Here is an 11,479-nt window from a genome sequence, read left to right as displayed (position 1 = left end):
TCTCTGTCGGGTCCGGCACCTGCCGCCTTATCTTGTCTATTTATTATACACATTACAGCTAATTACAGTACAGTATAAAATAAGTACAATTCATGTCTGGGTCACTCTAGGTTTTTTCCCCCATGTACTTTGGGTACACACTGTACACTGAGTATCACTCCCATCCCGTCACTCTTTGTGTTTTATTACCTGTCTGCTTTTCTTGTCTCACCTCTGAGTAAGCCCATTATGTTTTATGCCCTTTCATACTCAGTCTGCTTTTTTCACCTCTAAGTGAACTCAGTATGTTTTATGACTTGTCATACTCTCTAACTAGAGTTTAGTTTCTATCTAGGATTAATATTATGTTGATTAATATTATTATATTGTTACATTGCTGCATACACAAGTATATTGTACTAAAATATGCTTACACTTCCTGTACTTGGTGTGTGGGACAGGGGATAGTACACACTACATAGTGCACTAGCTTTGCATTCAACCCTGGAACCCAGAAGTTAGCTGATATTTTAAAGTCCGAACCTACTTCCATCACTGTTAATTACACTAACTTCTGGTTGACCACATCACAGCCATGCTAATATTTAGTACAACAACATGACTGTGAGTATGATATTTCTTAAATAATATAGCATGACAATGGTTAATGTAGCTTATTAGAATTAGTAAAGAGAAGACGTGATACGCCTATACTCATAACTAAAGTTTAGTGAATCACAACCAAAGCACAATAATGGTTATGATAACAGGCACAATGTTGATTAGGCGTAGACCTCTGCCCCAATTCACTGACACGATCCGTGAGTCTATCATCATGACTTCATCTGAAACACTATAGTAGCAAATGTAAGTAATTAAAATCTCATTATCCTAGTCAAGGCTGTGGTGTATGTTGAGCCTAGGCAAGGAACACTAGTCAAAAGGCCAGAACACACCCTGAACAGAACACATTTCGATATAATAGCAATTAAGGGTTGCCAATCCATGAATTATCCTCTTTTTAGAGTACCTTATAGAGAAAGAACATACAGAGCTCTGTACAGCGAGCTTACAGTTGAACACCAGACGCTGGAGCTCTGAGCAGTTACACAGTACACACACTGTACTCACCTTTTCCTAATTTATTTTGATTATATATATATATATTGTGAGGACAATTGTGGATATAAAGTTCTTTCAGTAAAACTATGTAAATATCAAATCACCCTACCAATTACTTAAATTGAAATTTGCAAATGAAAAGTCTCAATCACATGAAACTGCTGGCAATTTTTTTTTTTACTAAATACAAAGTGAATGTGAATGTGTTTGATCTAAACCACCAAGATGAGACAAATTAAGTAATATAAGAATGAAGACAAAGAAATGTTTTATTTGTTTAACTTTGTCATGTTTTAGATATCACTGTTATGTGCTATACTTTAAAGTCTAGTGCTTTAGTCTTGTTCTCTGGCACAAATAGGGTCCAGTGGCACAGTATAAAAGTAACAGGTTTTTCTAGAAAATCCAATTTATCAACATGACAGTGACGCAAAGGGTAGCACATCTTTTATAAGTCTCAATTACCCCCTTCTCCCATTTTTTCTTGTTCTTTAAAGTTCTCTTCTTTTTTCTATCCATTATTTAACAGGGAATCAGAACAGACACAAATGCAGGTTTCTTTCAAGATTTTATTAGTCCAAAAAATATCTTGATTCAGGCAAAAATAAACAAAACAAAAAAACAAAAACAAAAACTGAACCGATCTCAACAAGGAAAACACATGAGCGCCCAAGTCCTGAAAACAAAAAACACTCCAATGAGGAAAAAGAGGGGAGAAATACACAGGTTTAACCATAGAGACATGAAACACTGGGTGTATTTAACCAATCATGAAGAAAGCTTGAGCCGAATCGCCATCAGGTTTAAGACTTTTGTGATCCAGTACAGGCCAATAAACTTTGCGAACTTGCATAAGGCTACCCTAAGAGGCAAGTCCTTGGAGGAGACCAATACTCTTTGACCACAAACATAGTGTGGGGCAGGAGTCCGGTGGCGATCAGCCGTGGCTTTGGTCCGTCTAATAGCCCGGGCCAAGGCTTCCTTAGCTTTTCTTCATGTGCACCGGCAAACTTGAACAAAAGCTAAGGCAGACAGGACCGCCGCTTCAGATCCCTGGGGCGGGCAGGGATGGGTAACCGGCGAAGCAGACCAGCGGAAGGCGAAGATGAACTCTTGTTCTGAACAAGCTGCCACAAATTGCCTGACATTCCTGGTCATGTAGGGCCACCAAAATCGCAGACTAGTTTGTCACCTAACTCCTGGGTGACAGACTAGTCTGGATGAGTGACCCGACTCGATGACTTCAGAGCACAGCATCAAGGGGACAAACAACTTGCCTGCTTGAACCCCTCTGGGTATATGGGACTTATGTTGGGGCTCCCGAACCTCCCTCTCAACATCTCATAAGAGGGAGGCCACCACCATGCCTTTGGGCAGGATGGTGTTAATTCGAACCTCTCTCTCAAACAGTCGAGAGAGAATGTCTGGCACTGTGTTCTTAGAAAGGACCCCAGTCTGTAGAAGAGGGTAAAATTGACGCAGCTAAAGAAAAGGGAGAAGCAGGCCTGTTTAGAATTAAGCCTCCTGTCTGAGTTGTTGTACTCTAGAAGCCTTTGCACATGAAGCCTCTGCACATGACTCTGGCAAACTTCACAACATCTTCTCCTCACTACTCAACCCACCAACTCCTCCTGCCTCTTCCTCTCTGACAGCTGATGATTTTGCCACATTCTACGATAGAAAAATTGCAGCAATCTGCCAATCCTTCGCTTCCAACCAAACTCCTACAGCAGAACGTCAGAACCTTTTCTTCCCTCCCTTAGCAGAATTCTCCAACCTGTCATCTGATGAGATTCAGCAGATCATCTCATCATCTTATCCCACCACCTGTTCATTAGACCCAATCCCTTCCACAATGCTCAAGGCCATCTCAAGAGACCTCCTTTCCTTCACCACAGTCATCATCAACCATTACATCTCTGGTCATGTTCCTGCTGCTTTTAAGAAGGCAAGGGTTATTCCTATCCTCAAGAAACCCTGCCTGGACCCATCAGAAGTTAACAACTATCGCCCGGTATCACTTCCCTCTTTTATTTCTAAAATTCTTGAAAGGACTGTTTATAACCAAATGTCTCTTTATCTCTTATAAAACAACCTTAATGATCCCAACCAATCTGGATTTGAAGTGGCACATTCCACAGAGACTGCCCTTCTGTCAGTCGCTGAGAAGCTCCATGCTGCTAGATCTGCTAGGCTGTCATTTGTCCTCATCCTCCTGGACCTGTCAGCTGCATTTGACACGGTAAACCGCAAGATTCTATTATCTATTCTTACAAGCCTTGGAATTTGTGAAACAGCATGGCAATGGTTTGCTTCTTACCTAGGTCATATGAGGTGACATGGAGGGGATCTACATCTTCCCTATGTAGACTCTCTACTGGTGTCCCGCAGGGCTCAGTACTTGGTCCTTTTCTGTTCTCCCTCTATACCTGGTCTCCTGGTAAGGTCATATCATCGCATGGATTTTCATACTATTGTTATGCAGATGACACACAACTCATTCTCTCCTTTTCATCCTCTGACACTCAGGTTTCCACCCGGATCTCAGCATGTCTGGCAGACATCTCATCCTGGATGGCAGCTCATCAGCTTAAGCTCATCTGAGCAAAACCGAACTGTTGTTCATTCCTTGTGACTCATCCCCAGGTCAAGACCTTGGTATATCCCTGGACAACAACCAAATCACTCCTTCAGCCACCGACCGCAATCCTGGGGTAACCGTGGACAATCATCTGTCATTTTCCTCACACATCGCTAACCTTACTCACTCTTGTAGATTTCTTCTTTACAATATCAGAAGAATCCACCTATTTTTTTTTCACAGGCTACACAGATGCTTGTTCAGTCCCTTGTTATTTCAAGACTGGACTACTGCAACTCACTCCTGGCAGGCCTGACTCTGTCCATGATTCGTTCTCTGCAACTGATCCAGAATGCAGCAGCACGTCTCGTTTTTAACCTTCCCAAGTTTTCCCACACCAGCCCACTCCTCCGCTCCCTGGACTGGCTTCCTGTAGCTGCCGCCTCAAATTCAAAATTCTGATGCTTGCCTACAAAGCTAAAAATGGCCCAGCACCCAGTTACCTCTCTGCTCTAATCACACCACGCACTCCACCACTATCCTCCAGCACTGCTTGCCTCATCCCACCATCTCTCAGGGATCGAGGGCGGCATTCATCCAGACTATTTTCTGTTCTGGCCTCTTGGTGGTGGAACAAACTTCCTCCAGATGTCTATACAGCAGTGACCCTGACTATCTTTAAACAACAACTCAAGATGTATTTGTTTCTGCAGTACTTTGACTACTCCCACTTTGATGTGCTCCCACATTAATCATGGCTCTTCAGCCAACCAGAGGCATCTTTAAGCTCATGCATGCGGACGGAGTGGATAGCGCTGTCCTCCAATTGTGTTACGCCGCTCCCAATGATGCGTGAGCAAGCAGTTCGAGAAAAAGCGGTCAGTGAGAATACACCTAATAGTCTCGGCCCTTCTGACTAAGGTGTAGTAGCTTAATGTGGGAGCTCCTAGTGACAGGGGGAAATTGGACATGACTAAAAATAGGGAGAAATTCTGAAAAAAAAGAAAAATAAGAGTGCAGCAATCTGTCTAAAGTTTTACCTGTCTAACTCCAGGTGAAGTACCAATAAAAGTTGGCTGCAGAGCCTTCTGAGAGTCAGGAGTTGGCCACTCAACTATCGCCCTTATTTTAGCAGGGTCGGCTCTGATCTCACCTGCCGAAATCATGAACCCCAAGAACGAAACTGACCTTGCATGGAAGACACACTTCTCCACTTTCATAAATAGTTGGTTCTTTAGTAGTCATTGCAACACCTGGGAAACATGCCGGGTGTGTGTCTTTGCAAAGAGGGAGAAAATATCAGGATGTCATCTAGGTACACAAAGACAAATTGGTTTAACATGTCTCTCAGCACATCATTGACCAGGGTCTGGAGGACAGCAGAGGCATTGTTCAGACCAAAGAGAATTGGATAAGGTGGTACGCATTGTGCAGGCCAAGATTGGTGAAGACCTTGGCTACCTGAAGACATAAGAGAGAGGGGTACCTGTTCTTAAAAGAGATGTCATTCAACCCACGATAATCAATACAAGGACGAAGGAAGCCATCCCTCTTTTTGACAAAGAAGAACCCCGCACCCGCAAGAGGAGGAGGGACGGGTGAGGCCGGCTTTGAGGAACTCGTTAACATATGTGTACATGGCCTCTCTTTTAGGACCTGGGAATATAAATGACCCTTGGGGAGAGCAGTGACTGGGAGGAGCTCAATAGCACAATTGTAAGGGCGATGTGGAGGCAAGGACATGGCCCGACGCTTGCTGAACACCAGATGTACATCATGGTACTCCGTCGGGACCCCAGACAGATCAGCAACCTCCACCTGCAACACAATACAAACAGAACCAGAAAAAGGGGCAGGACCAAGACATGAGGCAAGACAGTTTTGCCTCCAGGATAGAACAGAACTTCCAGACCAATCCACGTGAGGGCCATGTTGTACGAACCAGGGGTGCTCCAAAACTATAGGAGTGTTAGGAGAGTCCAAAAGGTACAATGTTGTTACCTCATAGTGATTGCTAGAAACCACTAGGCTAACCTTACATGTGTGATGAGAAATAGTAGTAATCGAAATCCCATCTAGGGATTGGGCAGGGATAGCTTCAGGCAAAGGGATGGCTGGAATACCTCACAGTGTGGCTATTGAGCTGTCCATCAAGTTACCCTCAGGACCTGAATCGACCAAGCCCAAACACGACTCTGAAGTCTTCCCGTACTGGACCAATACAGACAGAAGGGTGTAAGTGGAGGGGGATTGTGAAAAAGGAATAGCGCTCACTAGGATCCCCCGCTTTACTGGTGAGCCTTGGCTTTGGCTGGACATGCTGCAGCAAAATGACCTGATTTTCTACAATATAGACATAGGCCCCTGGTTAGATGCTGTTGTCTCTCCTGAGGTGTTAGTCGACGGCAGGGTCTGGCAAGTCAACAGTCTCCGAAGGAGAGTAGGGACCTTCCACCCTGCCAAAGGAGCGGACTATTCGTTGCTGGTGTCGACGTCAGAGACGAGCCTCGAGGTCTTCAAAGTTGTGTGGCACATCATGAGTGGCAAGTTTTTCCTGTATGTCCTCCTCCAGCCTGGTCCGGAACATTGCCCGACAGGCTCCCTCATTCCAGTCGCAGAAGGCTGCTAAGGTCTTAAAATGGATGGCAAACTCTGTGACTGAGTGACCTTCCTGACGAAGCCTCCTGCCCTCTGCCAGACAGGTCAAAAAATCTCATCATATCCCTGGCGAAGATCATCAAATAAGTCACAGCATGGGGCTCTGGATTCCCAGAAAGAAGATCATAAGCCTTGCCCAATAACAAGACAATAACAACAAGAGAAGGGGGAAAAATAGTTAAAAAACATGGAAAATACTAACCAGGAGCCAAAACAAGAAATCGGATACATGGGACTAGACTGGATAGGAAGCAAGCAAGCGGTTGCTGACATGAAACAACGATCTGACATAGGACAACAGGCGAGAGGAAATAAATAGAGCGAATAATTACAACAAAAACAAGGGGGATAGGTGAGTGAAATCATCTTAATAAAACAATAGAGAGGAAGTGGGAGGGATGATAGCGACGTCACAGAGATACATCAGACAGATCAAAACAAACACCATGTGCTTGAACAGATATTTAAACAACACAGAACACTAGGGAAAAAACGAAAACCTTAAAGATCAGGCCAGGGATCTAACATTACCTGTCTTTCACCTTTTTTTCCTTTTTTTTTTTGCCTCTAAACTGTTTTCCAGTGCCTCAAAACCTAAAACTCATTAACCCAATTTAAGTCTTCATTTTGGATCAAATGCACCATAGGGAATTAAAACATTGCAAACTTAATGTAGAATCATGGTCATAATATATACTTAACCTTGACAAGCTGATTATTTTCCCCTATATTGTTTAAAGGTGGGGTTCCTGTGCACCACCAGAATTCCTAATTTATTATGTTCTCTCAGGCATTAAGACAGGAGGGGGAAATTTCATCTCAGGTGTTTTCCATCCACATTCGCTCTTATAGAACAAACCGATTCCTAATGGGTCCCTGATCTCATGTTGAAAAATGACCTGAAGGTAAACTCTCCTTAACAGGTGGGGATCAAGACTGCCCTCACCAAAAGAAATGATTTATGGTATGGATATTCTGGCCCAGTACTAGCCATTAAAGAGCTTGAGTCATTAATAGAGTCACTTTTTCTTTTTAAGCCATTTCCCTTTCAGCTGATAACAATATGCAGCTAGATGAAAAAGTGTTACAAAAACCATTGACATTGATTTTTTTTGTGTGCCAGTATATAAATTACATTTACTGCTTGGCAAACCATGGAAACGCTACATATAGCAAAATGAATTGTTGTGTTATTCTTCACAGACAGAGCAAAGAGAATTCATAATAATGAAGGTGTCACCACATGAAAGGCAAATTTCACAGAGATAAGAAACAAAGAAGACTCAGTTCAAAACCCTGCTACTCCAGCACGGCTTTTGTGCAGGGTTTTTATTTCCTATTCATATAAGTGAGTTTCAACATTTCAGCTTCAGCCCTCACCTTTTAAACTCAGAGCTACTTCTATGACAAAAATCGAAATCATTAACACTTTTTTTTAATGTGGAGAACGGGAAAAATAAAATCCCCAACAAATCCCCAAAGTGGAAATAGATTTTTGATTTTCCAGATGCTGGCAGTGTAAAAACATTTTTGAGCCTTCATTCACCTTAGCTTGAAAGCATGATAGCGATAACAAACCCCTAAAAAAATAAGTGAATTTCTTCTAGAAAAAATTAGATTTAGTATAGCAGATGTAATACATGGATGATAAGGAAATATATGTTTAGGCTAATAATGAATTTAACTGTAAACATAATGCACTAATAAAACTCATAATAAACAGGTACTATTCGTTTTAATGATCATTTCTATCATGTATTGGATTACAAGATCTCAATTAAGATATATATATATATATATATATATAGATATATATATATATATATATATATATATATATATATATATATTTATTTATTTCCTATATACTGTGTGTTTCAGACTGTAAAACTAAAGAATCACATAAATATCAATCTGTTATCCTTATCCAATCTGTTAAGTGGATCTGCACTTGTACAATATAATCACTCATAGAATTGATAAAAGTATTAAGTGAGGACAGGCAAAGTTTCCAATGCACAAAACAACCCTCTAATCTGTCAAGTTACAGCACTCTCAATTTAACCCAACACTCCTTATCCTCTACAATGCTGCCAGCATCCAGGATCAAGCAGGCTTTTTTCAAACCACATAGAACTGATTAAAATTCTGATAAGTGCAACATCAGGCGAACAGCTGCATAAAAAGGGGAACTGGCTGTGGCTACTTTTCTTCCATCTAATTTGTTTTGACTTCCTTTAATCTTGAACCTACAATAAACAAACTCTCGATCTGGATTAACAAATAGCTCTGCTTTTTTGGGGTGTAAAAAAAGAAAAAAAGAAAAGAAAGGTGTCAAAAACACAAGAGGAAGCATAGATGGTCAGCGAGCACTAGTCCACTCCCATTCATGCTTGGATACAGAACACTGGGATGAAAAGCAAAGCTTCAGATGATATCTCCTATTCACGTGGCCCAGATCCAAATCCACTTTGTGAAACATAGGCGTGGTAACGAACATCAAGCTCACTTGGATCACCTGTCACCTCTGTAGAGATCTGTATGTCTGATTACAGATTGAAAGTACAAAGAATTCAAAGCCATTCTGTGTTTGTTGGCTTTAGGCACCTACAGTAAAACTCAATATTATGAGGGCACATGTGGGCTTGACCTACTCTATTCAAACAGGGCCACTGAGCAAAAACACCTCTCTTAACTTACTTGATGTAAGCAAGGTTGATAGAAGAGTCTTTGCTTTATATCACCAATGTACAAAGAGTGAACTCTGAGAAAATTAGTGTGTATAGCAAGTACCAGGAATCTCAGTAGTGCAGGTGGGAATTGCTGTTACCATTTGGAACCCCTGCATTGTCCATAAATGAATGAGTGGTGACCCTAAACTGTCATTCCTTATAAGTTACCCTCGGTTACCACTCTCTAGCTCATGGACCGGATAACCTGGATTATGGAGACAGCTGCTGCACACTGGGGCAAATGTTTATGGCCATAATTGGCCAAGACAGCTTGAAAAATGTGCTAGAAGTTCCTTCCTTGTAGTAAATGTGCTCCAATTGTAACAGTCATAATGCAAACAGAAATATACAGAATGTGTGTGACCCAGTCTGTAAAACCCCAAATAAAGTTTTTTTTACTATATTCTGTATACAAATTTGTGTAAAGAACAGTGAATCACAAAACATTACTTTAAAAGGGTTTTCACAGGCTGAGATTCCACATTTATATATTTACTTCATGTTTGACTTTCACTAAATGTCTGTACTCATTAATTTTTTTATACATTTATTTATTTTTATTAATATATATATGCCATGCCAATAAAGCACCTTTAAATCTTGAATGTATTTAACATTTTACTTTTATCAATAAGCCAGACCCCAATCATCTATTTCAATGCTTGTATTGCATATTGAGCTAAAGACTTTTGGAACGCTAGCCCTGTCAGCTTAGTAGAAACTCCAGAGTTGACATTTGCCCCTATGACCATTCTTTGGGTAATATTCAACATACTTGATTTTTTTTTCAACAGCAACAAATATCCGCTCGTTTATTTTTGTCACTGTATGTAAGCCTGGTAATTAAGATGTGTAGAATAAACAGTAAAGTCATTGTTTATGAAAGCAGACGAATAACAAGAAAAACATTTTGTCAGATAAGAAACCTTTTTTTAGCCAGGGATGAAACACACCTGTGGAATGATTCATTTCATAAACATGTCCTGAGCAGGAGTCATCTTAGTTTCTTTTAAGCAACATTATGAAATGACTAAAAATAAAAGCCCCCCCCCAAAATATACCATTTTACAGTAGTTACAACAAGACCTCAGCCGTCATCAGCGGTAGTAAACATGCAGTATGCATAGCATTCCTATATTGAATGAATTTCCTGTAAACATCCAAGTGCTTCCTGTGTCAGATCCCAATCCTTTGACATACCAACTTGTGCAGGGTCCAGGGTTCCGGATGACAAAAGCCACTTCCGAAGAAATGCCATAGGAATTCGATGGCATCATAGCAGATCATCCGTTAGTATCAACAAACGGATGAAAGGTTATTAAGGCGGAAAGAACCCCACCTCACCACCTGAATGCCATATGAATATGAATAATGTGAAACAAATGTTTTGACTTTGCAGTCTAGTTTAGAATATGACACATATTTTAGACTGGCTCTTAACAAAGAGTTATTCCTTTTATGTCCCATTACAAAGTTATTCCTTATGACCACTAATAATTCAGAAAAGACATCAAAGTTTGTTACTTGATTTTTATTTTAATGACACTGTTATTAATTGTTTAAACATTGAATTTTTTAAATATCTTTATGTTGCTGTCAGCTGGGAATTGAGCAATAATAGAATTTGTTTTGTTTTGGCTTTGCACCCAAGAAATATTGAATTAGATGAGTAATGGAAATGAAATGCAATAAAAAGTATGGCGAGAAAGTGTAGAATGTCAGCCTAAATATGAACATCGATATCAGGTTAACCGCATTGATGTTACAGCCCATTCATGGGAAATAAATACACTGGCTCCACTATTATATATTCAATTCTGATTAATATCCATAATTTTAATTGCTACAGAAATTTGGTTTATAATTATAATAATGTTTTACTGATTAAATACAATCACCACACACTTTAATAGGAACACCTGTACACCTGCTCATTTATGCAGTTATCTAATCAGGCAATCATGTAGCAGCATAAAATCATGCAGATACAGTTCAAGAGCTTCAAATAATCACATCAACCATCAGAATAGAGAAACAGTGTGATCTCAGGGACTTGGCATGGTGGCATGGCTTTTAGTGCCAGATGGACTGGTTTAAGTATTTCAGACACAACAGTATCTTCACACACAACAGTCAATATGTATTTCACTTAGGGTAGAAAATTAGGGGTAAGCCCTGAAACCAGAGGAAAATGGCTGCATTACAGAGCTGTCAGTGTCATGGGATCTCTAACCCCAAGCTGTCGTACTACGAGTTGAAATTCAGAGACTCCATTATGGCACACACGGTGTAGATGTAGTAATGTCATATTATGCCAAAATCTTGTTCTTGTCTAATTTTACTCAATGTATTACTGACTGTACACAATAGGCTAAACCCCTGATGTTAACCAACATATTCTTATTCA

This window comes from Clarias gariepinus, chromosome 10 (genome assembly GCF_024256425.1).
Source record: "Clarias gariepinus isolate MV-2021 ecotype Netherlands chromosome 10, CGAR_prim_01v2, whole genome shotgun sequence".
Taxonomy (NCBI): Eukaryota; Metazoa; Chordata; class Actinopteri; order Siluriformes; family Clariidae; genus Clarias; species Clarias gariepinus.
This window is presented reverse-complemented; position numbering follows the sequence as displayed.